The 11,284-nt window shown below is 45.2% G+C and overlaps 1 non-coding gene across 1 annotated transcript; it reads right to left on the bottom strand.

Moving 5' to 3' along the window:
* Nucleotides 1–6,024: 6,024 nt before the first annotated feature.
* On the bottom strand, nucleotides 6,025–6,167 carry LOC120102649 (small nucleolar RNA SNORA48). Its single transcript, XR_015687349.1, has one exon. It is a non-coding gene; the product is annotated as a small nucleolar RNA SNORA48 (small nucleolar RNA).
* Between the last annotated feature and the right edge of the window lie 5,117 nt (nucleotides 6,168–11,284).

Raw genomic sequence — 11,284 nt, 5'->3', positions numbered from 1 at the left:
TTGAGGGATTCGAAGAATGTGAGATGCCTGCTACAGAAAGCTTTAGGAACTGAACAGGGCTGTCACAATAAAACAAAAGAGCCACTTATGCTGTGTACAACAGGACCACAAGGAGCTTAAATGATGCCATCACACACTCAGATGTTGGACATAGATCTGTAGGATCTGGTATTTTTCCTGCTGGTGTGGGGTTTACTTGAGTCATTCTGGTCTTTCTTTGCTATCAGCCATATCATTCCTCCCCTTTGAAGTGGAAAATTTTCCTGAGTGATTGTACATTGGAACTATATGACTTTTAAAAATTATCGTCTTACAATTGAGTGTCTTGAATATCAGAAGAGACTTGTTCACTCTTCTATATAATCCAGTCATTTAATCCCTTGGTATTTGCCTAAGAAGGCAAAAACTATATCCATATAAAGAAGTACACATGGATGGTGATAGCAGTTTCATTCATAATTGGCCAAGTTCGGGGGCAACCAAATTGTATCAGTGGGTAAAAACATAGACAAACAGTGGTAAGCCTAGACAATGGAATATCATTCAGTAGTAAGAAACCAATTTTGAAGTCATCAAAACACACAAAAAAAATCTCCAGTGGGCATTACTATGTGAAAGGAATCAATATAATTCTAACTACATGACATTTTGGAAAAGCATAAAGTATGAATACAGTAAATAGATCTGTGATTGGCAGAACATTGGAAGTGGAAGAAACCAACAGGCATACCCAGGAGGCAGTGAACCTATTCTGTATGGTTCTTTGGTGGTAGATATATCAGACATATTGGTTGAAACTCATTAACAAGTACCAGACCAAGTGCAACCCCTCATGCAAACTAAGGCCTCGATGGGCTGAGTTTCTGAGACAAGCTTGTTAGCTAAGCCATCACTGTGGTGGTGCTAATACAGGGAGAAGTCACATGTGTGTATGGGAAATGATAACTTCTGCTCGGTGAACCTAAAAGTGCTCTAAAAATACAACCTACTTCAAAGTAAAGTAAAACAGAAAGGAAAAGGGAAGGAGAGATGAGGAAAAGTGGGAAAGGGTGAAAGAAAAGTGGAGTGGGGGAAGGAAGAAAGGCGGCAACGGAAGAGTGATTCTGTAGATGGGTTTGAAGAGGAATGATCCCCGACTGGGAGTGTCCTGAAAACCATTGCAGGAAACCACCACACTGAAGCCAGTTATCAGGGCTTCATTTTGCTGATAGGTAGGATGGGGACACCAGGGCTTAAGTAGAGTAGGTTCCTCATGTCCCTAAAACTCCACAGGGCTTTCCCATCATGTCTGTGACCTCTGAGGACAAATGTCATCTGCACTGCCTGTTGTGGTAGGGGCTGTTCTTCAGCTCTTCGCCTGACCCCTGAATGATGGGGTTAAGTCCTCTCAGCTCTGTCTTCCTCACCCCAGCATTCTCTCTCGTCCGAGAACAGCCGATGTCCTTCCTGTTTCAGATTTTGCACATGCGATTCACATGGCTGGAATGCTCTCCTCAGTCCCTTGTCTTATTCTACAGAATTAAGGTAAATCTCACTGAGAAGGGAGCCCTTCCCTCCCCTACCCACAGGCTGCATTTGATTCCTTGGCTTCAGCTGCAAACTCTCTTTTAGAATCCCAAGACAGCAGTAACAAACCAGAAGGTGAAGCTTGCTTTTATAAGTTATCTCATTTGAAAATCACCCCAAAGTCCCATATAGGTCTTTCAGTAAAAGCCAGTGCCACCCAACTGGCTGATCTCTGCTCCTTCCCTGAGGTCCTCATTTACTAAAGTCCCAGCCACAAAGCTCACAAGGTCACTTCAGAGAACACAAGATGTCAGCAATCAATCCACCTCTGCACAGATTTGAACCTGGGGGGCAGAGTTTCCCCATATCCTTCCTGACTCAGGGTTCACAGATGGGCTGCTGCATTAAGCGAGTGGCTGTAATTTTGAAATTTGAGAGCAAAGAGCAAGTGACCTCAATGGCGAAACACAAACTCAATGCAACTCCCCACCGAGGCCTGCGGGTTCTTCTCTAATCCCACAAACTTAATTCCCAGAGCTGCCTCAAGCCCGCCTATAAATTACTTTTATAGGAGCGTTATCACATTACTGAAAATTAATAGAATCCCTATTGGACACACATCTATCCTGGCTTTGTAACCATGCTAGGAATGCAGTCCTATGGGCTGCTACTCATGCTTTCATGGGAGTCACCCAGGTCATTTAATGCCTCGTTTCAGATCTTTCCTCAGTCACCTTTTAGACTAAGAGCAAAGGACCTGCTCCAAATGGAACGATATACTTTGAGATTAGTGAGGTCGCTGTCTCAGCATCTCTAAAGAACTAGCAGCTGGGCCAAAGGATGCAGTAGCATGTGGATGTTGCTTAGCAACCAGGAAGCTGCTGCCTCCTCTGCTTTGCTCCAGGACCACTTCCCAGTGCATGGCTTCTCCATCACTTTACAAGCCATGCATGGCTTTTCTCCTGATCTCCTATAGTTAGGGAATGAACTTCCAGGGCTGAATGAACCTCCTACCTGCTAGGACTTGCATAAGCTCCTCAGCAGAGTGATGGAATGGCCTACTTGCCTTCGTTTAGGCCATGCTATTCCCTGCTCTGAGGTGGGCTGCTGGGATATAGAAAGAACAAATTGCCAAGTTGGCAACCCAGGACTCCCCACTGTCATTGATAGGGATCAGAGAAATTATTTCACCACAAGAAACCAAACTTTGATTGCCCAAATGAACTGCAAGACTAAATCTGACCACACGCCCCTTCCCCCCACAAAAGCCTTCAGGGCAGTTGCTATTCTTGGGATAAAGACCCACATCCTTCCTGGAGAAGCCAGATGTGCCCTTCACCCCACTCTGCTGCCTACTCGTGTGGTCTCAGAATCTCCACCTCTTCCTAGTCCCAGAAGGGCTGGCAGTCCCCATAGATTGCTGAAGCCATTTCCTTCTACACAGGCACCTACATTAATAAGCAAGTGCACATAAGTAAAAATATGTGTCAATATATGCTTAGTAATATACTCTGAGGCTCAAATTGAACTCGAGGTTCTCACGTAGAACATTCCCTCTACCATGACGCTACACCTTAATAACTGCTCGGACGTCTTCAGACTCCAGGTAAGCTAAATGTACTCCAACAGATAAGGGAAATCCACCTATGGAAGAGAGGCAGAGTGGTGGGAGCATCTGGATGTCACACTCCTCTGTATGGATCTCGGTGTGTGAGCCCAATGAGCCTGTGATAACGAAACCCTACAGAACAAGGCTTTAACAGAAGGACACTGTCCAGTTTGGGAGACTGGAAATCTGAGATCAAGGTATGAAGCAGAACTCCTGCTCCTGAATTAGATCTCCTTGGCTCACGGGTGACTATCTACATCCTTTGTGTACATGGTCATCTTTCTTTGAGCCTGTGCCCTGATCACTTTTATTCTTTTTCAATTAATTAATTAATTAATTAGACAACTAATTAATTTATGTCTATGTTTGTGTGCCTCTGGGAGCTTATGTGCATTACATGCGTGCAGATGTCTTCAGGGGCCATAAAGAAGTGTCAGGTGGGAATGGCGGGAACTGAATCTGGCTATTCTGCAAGAGCAATAAGTATTCTTGACTACTCAGCCATCTCTCTTGCCCTTGATCACCTTTCTTATAAGCAGGCCAATTTTGTTGGTTAGGGCCTGCCCTCACGAACTAATTTTAATTTACATCACCTATTTAAAGACCCTCTCCCCATCTTTAAATCCGGTCACATTCTAATGGGAAATAAGACGTTCCGGTGATGAGAAACAAATGAACCTGTTAGGCATTATGGTTGGAGAAGGGCTTTTTTTTTTCTTGTTGGGTCAAAATTAAATCTCTTTACCTGCAACAGAAAGGTGGAGGTATATAATAGAAATCTTGTGGGTGTGTGTCATAGTTGGGTTTTATTGCTGTGAAGAGACCGTGACCAAGGCAACTCTTACAAAGGAAAACATTTAATTGGGGCTGACTTATACTTTCAGAGGTTTAAGCACAGCAGTATGCAGGCAAATGTGGTGTTGGAGAAGTGGGTGGGAGTTCTACATCTTGATATGAAGACAGCCAGGAGGAAATTCTCTTCTGTAGGCGCCAAGAGAAGGCTCTCTTCTGCCGTGGGTGTAGCTTGAGCTTATATATGAGATCTCAAAGCCACCTCTACAAAGATATACTTCCTCCAACAGAGCCACAGCTATCCCAACAAGGCCACACCTCTTAACAGTGCCACTCCCTATGGGCCAAGTTTTCGAACACATGAGACTATGGGGGCCATAGGTATTCAACCAGCACAGTGTGTGTGGGGGAGTTATGGTCCTGCAGTGAAATTTCCACTGAGGTTTTCATCCTCTGAGTCATTGAATTACCTAGCCCTCAAAGGAGAGCTAGGCTTTCTACTTCTGACAGAAGCTCCCCAGGAAAATCCATTGAATTAATAGCTCTTTTCTTTTTATGATTTTACATTTTATTTAAGATCAAGAGATAAAATTATGTGCATTGTGTTCAACATGGTGTTTTAAATCACACATGTATCAAATTACTATATTTAGCTTATTAAAATATGTATCACCTGACACCATTGTGACTTTTGTAGTAAGAACATATTATATCTACTCATTCAGTATTTTTTCAAGAACACATTACCATACACCATACATTGTAGTTGATTGTTACCACTATTCTTATACGACGACAGATTTTATTTTAACTTTTTATAATTTCCTTGTGAGTTTCACATCATGCACACCAGTTTCGCTTATCTTTCCATCCCCTCACATTCACCTCTCCCCAACATAACACACATACACACACACACTCCAAAGCATAGAAAACATCTCATCATGGAAGCTGCAGTATGTTAGAGTCTCCCACAAATATCTCTCTGTCCATACATCTTCACTTGCGAATGTTCATTGCAATGAGTCATTGATCTGATTCCAGATCTCTGGATTCTGTGACACCATTAACATTGGATCCTCAGTGGACCTCCTCCCAGTTATCCTATAGTTGCCCTGTATCATGGATATCCTGTAGCTTTGGATCAGGAGGACTGGCCCTTTCATTCATCCCAACCATTTGCCTATGCTACAGATTTTGGGGTGGGTCAACTCAGAGCCCTGGATCTGGCCCTGGGTGGCGGCTGAGCTGGTCAATAAACTGGTTCTCCCTTATCCACACCATCAGAATGAGCTCTCCAGCACTCCTCTGGCTAGGCCACCTGATGCCATCGAAGGCAGGAGGCAGGGCCCTGTTTTCATGCCCTCAACTCAGATCACCTTCACCTAGGCCTCTGGGGCCAGCTCCAATGTGCTGTTTGGGTAAGGCAGAGAGCCCACTCTCCTCAGTGCTGCTACCAGTAAGAGCTTGGTCCAGATCTCTAGGGGCCCTCCCACTAAGGCCAAAGCCAGTTCTGCACAGTCCCTGCATATCCAAATGGGTCCCTGGCAGCTGCTCTGACCAGGGACAGTCCCATGTACTCTAGTAGTAATATGAAATACGGACATAGACATTTGATCCCTGCCACTGCACAGATAGCCACAGATTCAGACATGGCCTCAGTGGTAGTTTGGGATGGGACTTCACCATGCCTAGGGTGGCAGGCCTGGCCATCACAACAGGCTGTTCCTCTCCACTCTCAAGCCTCCAGTTCCATCTCTCTTCATAATGGTCAACCTGCTCTACTTCTCTCTGTCTAGCATCGAATCACCACATACTTGCACACTGTGGTGGTTCCAGCTACAAACTAGCCACATGGCTGGCGGGTCCCTGGGTGAGATCCTCCATCCATGCTGCATGGCGTACCAGCAAGTGAGTGTCTATGACCTGCCTGTGCCAAGATCATGTCTGTGGGTAGCATAGTGCTCTGAAGTTCTCCATCTTCCTGTGCTGTGCTTCGTGGTAGTGGGTGGGGCTCAAGTGCCCATGGCCTGGCTCAGCCATGGGACCTGGCATATCAGAATGCAGGTCTCTGTCTGTCTCCCTCCTGAGCTACACTGCCTGGTTTGATTTGATTTTTATGAGTTCTAGGCATAAGATAGCTTTGCCCACTAAACAGGGCACCGAGCTAGAATGAACAAAGGACTGCCATCTGCTTTGCCCCTGACTGATGTAAGAACAAGACCACCACCAAGGTGTCTCTTTGTCCATGGCGAGGGTGACAATAGATATTTTAAACATATTTACTCTGTCCGGCTTTACATTTTTTTAATCCTTGACTAATCTCTGTTTGAGGGCCCCTAGTTGCTATCTTTCTCCTCTATGCTCTTACATAATCAACTGTTTTTAATTCCACATGTAAGTTAAATTTTTCTGATGTGCTTAGCGCAGTATCCAGCACAGAGATGACCGGATGCAAGTGTCCTTGCAGTGTGCATGTGAATAGGAAGACAGCAGAAAGCAGGGTTGAAGAAGAAGGGTGTGCAGAGGCAGCTGGCCCAATCGGTCATTGAGGAGACCACAAATGACAGACTTAGTTCCTCTGAACCTCTTAATTCTCAGTATTAACACACCTCTCGGGGTTGGAGATTTAGCTCAGTGGTAGAGCGCTTGCCTAGCAAGCGCAAAGCCCTGGGTTCGGTCCCCAGCTCCGAAAAAAAAGAAAGAAAAACAAAAACATACCTCTCTGTTACCTTTTCTAGGGTACGGAATCATTAGACTTTCCAGATATGCAGAAAACAAAGACTGGAGGAGACAGCAGATTGCACCTCATGATGTAAGGGAGGCTGCTGCTTCTTCTCTTAACATGCTCTTCTTAACTCTTGACATTTTTTAATGAAAATGCCAAGCTCTGAGCAAGCAGAAGGCTATGAATACATGCAGGTTCCAATGCCAAAATTAGGAAGGTTCTAGAACTGGGTTTTCCAAAACAGGAGAGGCAGGTATGACAGAAAACTGTGAAGTCCCAGAACTAATCTATATGGTCTCCCTTGTCCCCGAGATTCTGACAGCCTTCTACAGGCCCACATGATGCTTGCCATGGTTCTTGGGACAGTGGCAGGATGCCACCACTGTTCCAGTTGCCCCTGTAGAGTATTGTGAGGTCAGTCAGAAAGTCTTGACCATGTTCTCCTATGGAGGAGATTTCACTCAAAGAAATGTCCTTATCCTATCTCAGAGATTCTAGAACATGCTCCAAAGAAAATGCTTTCTGCCTCTTAGCAACCATCCAGAATTTCTTTTCAAACATATTTGTGTCTTCTCAGAAAGGCATTAGAGAAAGATGTTCCCCATTCCTGCTAGGACCCAGGCTCAGGGTAGCCAGGAGCTGGGCATCTGAGGAAATCCAGCTCAGGTTGCACTGGGGGCTTTTGCTGCCTCTAGACAGTGCCAAGCATAGAAAGATAGGAAGCCAGTCTATGGCTTAAATATGATTGCTTCTTTCCAAAGATTTTAATTGATGCTTGATCTTCATTACAAAATCTATGGAGACAGTTCCTTCTGGAGGTAACTAGCCTGTTCATGTGTTTGATGGATTTGTGGATTATGAGGTTGGCCAGTTATTTTGAGAGTGTGTCAGCTATAATACCGTTGCCAATTGCAGCCTTTTAAGCTTGGACTGGAGCCAAGAGCCTAAAGCATAGCTCTTCTTTGAAATTCCCCAGTCTGTGGTATTATGTCAGCAACAGAAAATGGTCAGGTTGGAAAGGATTTTGTATACCCATTACCATAACCTTTTTTTAAAATACATAAATTATCTAGAATTTTCATTGGAGAAAAAAATGATAGGAAAACTATTATAGAAACATCCAGAGATTTGTAAAAAACAAGAACACAAACCCAATGCTGGTTCTTCAGGAAAGGCAAAATGCTAAGTTGATTTCCACATCACAAAAAGGACACTCTATGGCTAGGAATAGAGGCCGGTGATTGTAATTGGAACTTGGGAGGCCAAGGCACAAGTATTGAGTCTGAGATAAGCTTGGATTACATAATGAGATCCAGGCCAACATAGGCTATAGAATGACATCTCATTTCAAGACAAATACTCACACAAACAAAAAATCAACCAACCAACCAACTAGCAGTACAGTTTGGAAGTCTGGGGACGGCTAATCCCTGACTTCAAAAGTCACTGATCCAGGTATCTTAGGCAGAAATGCTTGTTAATGACTCTCACAGCCCCTGCTGTGTTGCTGAGGGATGATAGGAAATGCAGACTCTGTCTTGCTGAGGGATGATGGGAATTCAGACTTGCCCTGACCTAGAATATGGCCTTACCATTAATACCAGTGAACAGCATGACCTGGGCCTCCACTTCCTCCAGAGTAGCCTTGAGGTCTCCCTGTGTGATGGGTGGATGTATGAGAAGGTTTCAGTGGCTGATGCCTTCCTTCCTTATGAAGCACTCCCCACCTCCCATGAATGCCTTCCTTTCTTCCTGGCCCACAGCATCTGTGAACATCCCTGGTGGGTGTTACAGGTGCAAGCAACTGTGAATAGTGACCCTGATGAGCGTCCAATGGATCATCTGGATCTGGTTGAGCCAAACAGTGAAGCAATCTTTTTGTACATCTTGTTTCTTTCTAAGGAGAATGCCAGAGGCCAGGAAACATGGAGGAATGACTTAGCACAGCTGAAAGAAGAGAACAGATGTCTCTCTGGCTTTAGTATTAGGCCAGAAGTCCTTATCTCTCTCCAAGTAGCTTTGTACCCAGTTTCCAGGCAATGAGAGGGAATGGGAATAGGATTGACATCAAGGACAGAGGGAGCTCCCTCCTACCTGAGGTCTGTTCCTGGAAACCACTCACTCATAACATGCCAGCACAAAACAGGTGCACAAGCATGAAAACATTCCTTAAAATGGTAGCTTTCGACAGCCAGCATCTGGTAGACACAGACATGGTAGCATAGGGGTGTTGGGGTACCGTGAGAAGGCCAGAGTAAGGCCTAGGAAGGGGATGTGCTTTGCCTAGTATGTTAATGTGAATGAGGACTTGCCCATGAGCTCTCAGTTCTGGGTGGCATCATCCTACAGGACAGCTCTCTTCATGCAGTTTCTATGTGGTACCTGAGTGAATGACTTCATGTCAGGAAACAGATCACCCATCCACTAGTGAAGGGGTGCTCATGGAGTAGCCATGTAGGACAAGCCAATGTGAAGAAATATGGTTAGAGAAAAGGAAGGTACACCAGCAAGCGTGAGGCAGTGAGGTGATCCATAATCACACACAGCCTCTTCAGGCCCTACTCCATGGCCAAGCAGGTGTCCTCAGAACTAATCTGCACTACACAGCACAAAGACAACAGGCATATGGGGGATGTGTTTTTCTCAGTTAGGGACAGGTGCCTTCTTCCAGTCGAACCAGGTGAAAAACACAATATTTTGTCCTTGGCACAGTTGTCCATTGGGAATGGTCCTCTACCTACCTCATGACCTTTACCTACTTTCAAGAGTTATGACCTACTTCCTTTAGGGGCCCTGACAGCAAATGAATGATACTGGATCCTAGACCGTGTGCTGCGTGGCTTTAAGTGCTCTCTGTCCCCTTATTCAGAATATTGGATCTGGTGGAGCACAGGTACCAAATAGCCTCATATTCTCTTTCTTTGAAGAGTCAAGTTGGGTATCTTCTCAGAAGGCAGTGCAGAAGCTAGAGCTACCAAAGGTGCATGTAGGTTCCATCACTAAAGCCCCTCATCTACGATCTTAATGCCTGGGAATATTCAGGGCAGTGTGACCCATTCTGGCTCTGGTCACGAAAACTGTTATCTTACAGCAGTTGAGTGGGCTATGCATGGAGCAAAGTCCATCATTGGGAACATCGAGTCCAGGCCTCTTGACTAGTGGCTGACCCATATCTTGTGTTCTCCCTAACCGAAAAGGAATCGAGGTGGAGAAGCCAAAGCATGAGACCTCAGGGGCTGGATTCCCCTCTTACACCTTTACCTACAGCAAAGGCTCAAGAAATTCACACTGTGGAGAGGGTAGCCATGAATCATAGGAAAAGTTGTTCCTGGATGCCAGATTTTTCTCCTTTCCCTGGACCTAGATCCTGAGACATTCAGGAAGGATTTACACATGAAGGGGAAGGGCTCTGTTAAGGATTGGGTCTAACCTCAAAATTAGAGTTTTGGTTTTTTTTTTTTTTTACAAGCAGAGGTTAGTATGTTCGGATGAGCTCCTGGAGCGGGGCCCTCACACAGTCGGACTGACTGACATCTTTATAAAAAGATGCCATTCAGACACAGCAACAGGCATACACAAGGAAGGTGATGTGGTAACACACTCAGCCTCTAATTCTTTTATGGTTTTTAGTAATGAGCTCTCCTAGAGTGTTTCTCTTTCGCTTAATAATTCACTAGGGTCAGCCACTACACATACAATAGAATCCACTCAATCGAACACAGAGCCTTCCTGCCCTGTTCCACAGGACCACAGACCTCAGTCCAGTTGTCACTTTCCATTTGCCATTGCTCTGAAACGGAATCATGCAAATGGCCCTGGTGTGTGTGTGAGGGAGAAGCAGGCACATGCCATGATGCATGTGTGGAACTCAGAGGACAACTCTCAAAGCCAGTTCTCCCCTTCCGGCATGGACCTCTGGGCACTGAACGCAGGTGTCCAAGCTTACACAGAAGCATGCGCTCCAGCTGAGCCATCTCCCCAGCCCGCATCAGCCGTTTAAAAGTTAACCTCTAAGCTGATGATGGATGTGTTCATTAGCTCGACTGTGGTGATTGTGATATGATGTTTACACACAAAAAAACAGCACCTTTACCATGTGCAATTTCTCTCAATTACACCTAAGTAAACCCAGGAAATAAAGGTCAATAGCAAGGATCTGTTATTAGTTCCCATGTGTGTGCCAGGCTCCGTTCTAGGAATTCTTCCATCCATTGTCCTTAAGTTTACGTGATGCTAGAAGGGAAATGTCATTGCTCACATGTGAGAATTAAGGAAACCACATTTCACAGAAGCCCTGTGTCATGGCCAGAGCCACAATTACTAAGTAGTGAATCCTGGCTTACTGTTGTCTAAATGCCCCAAAGGTTTCCTTCATGTGGAATGAATCTCTTGTTTCCTGCAGGCCCAGTTGGGGAGCAGTGGCCTGTCCTGTCTGAGCAGCCTGAGGGTGAGGCAACTCAGGAGGAACCTGTGGTTTTAACCAAGTGAGCGACGAAGACAAATGTGTGTGAGGTCAGACAGTGGGCACAGAATTCATGCCATGCTGAAGCTTAAGCCTGAGACCCTGGAACAGCCTGTCATGTGACTCAGAAGCCCCAGTTTGAGCCAGATCTGGAGACGTAAACCTGCAGTTCTAGCTTCTCAGGAGG

The sequence above is a fragment of the Rattus norvegicus genome, chromosome 4 (genome assembly GCF_021556685.1).
Source record: "Rattus norvegicus strain SHRSP/BbbUtx chromosome 4, alternate assembly SHRSP_T2T, whole genome shotgun sequence".
Classification (NCBI taxonomy): domain Eukaryota; kingdom Metazoa; phylum Chordata; class Mammalia; order Rodentia; family Muridae; genus Rattus; species Rattus norvegicus.
Note: the sequence above shows the minus strand (reverse complement) of the source record. Positions and strands in the feature narration are given on the sequence as shown.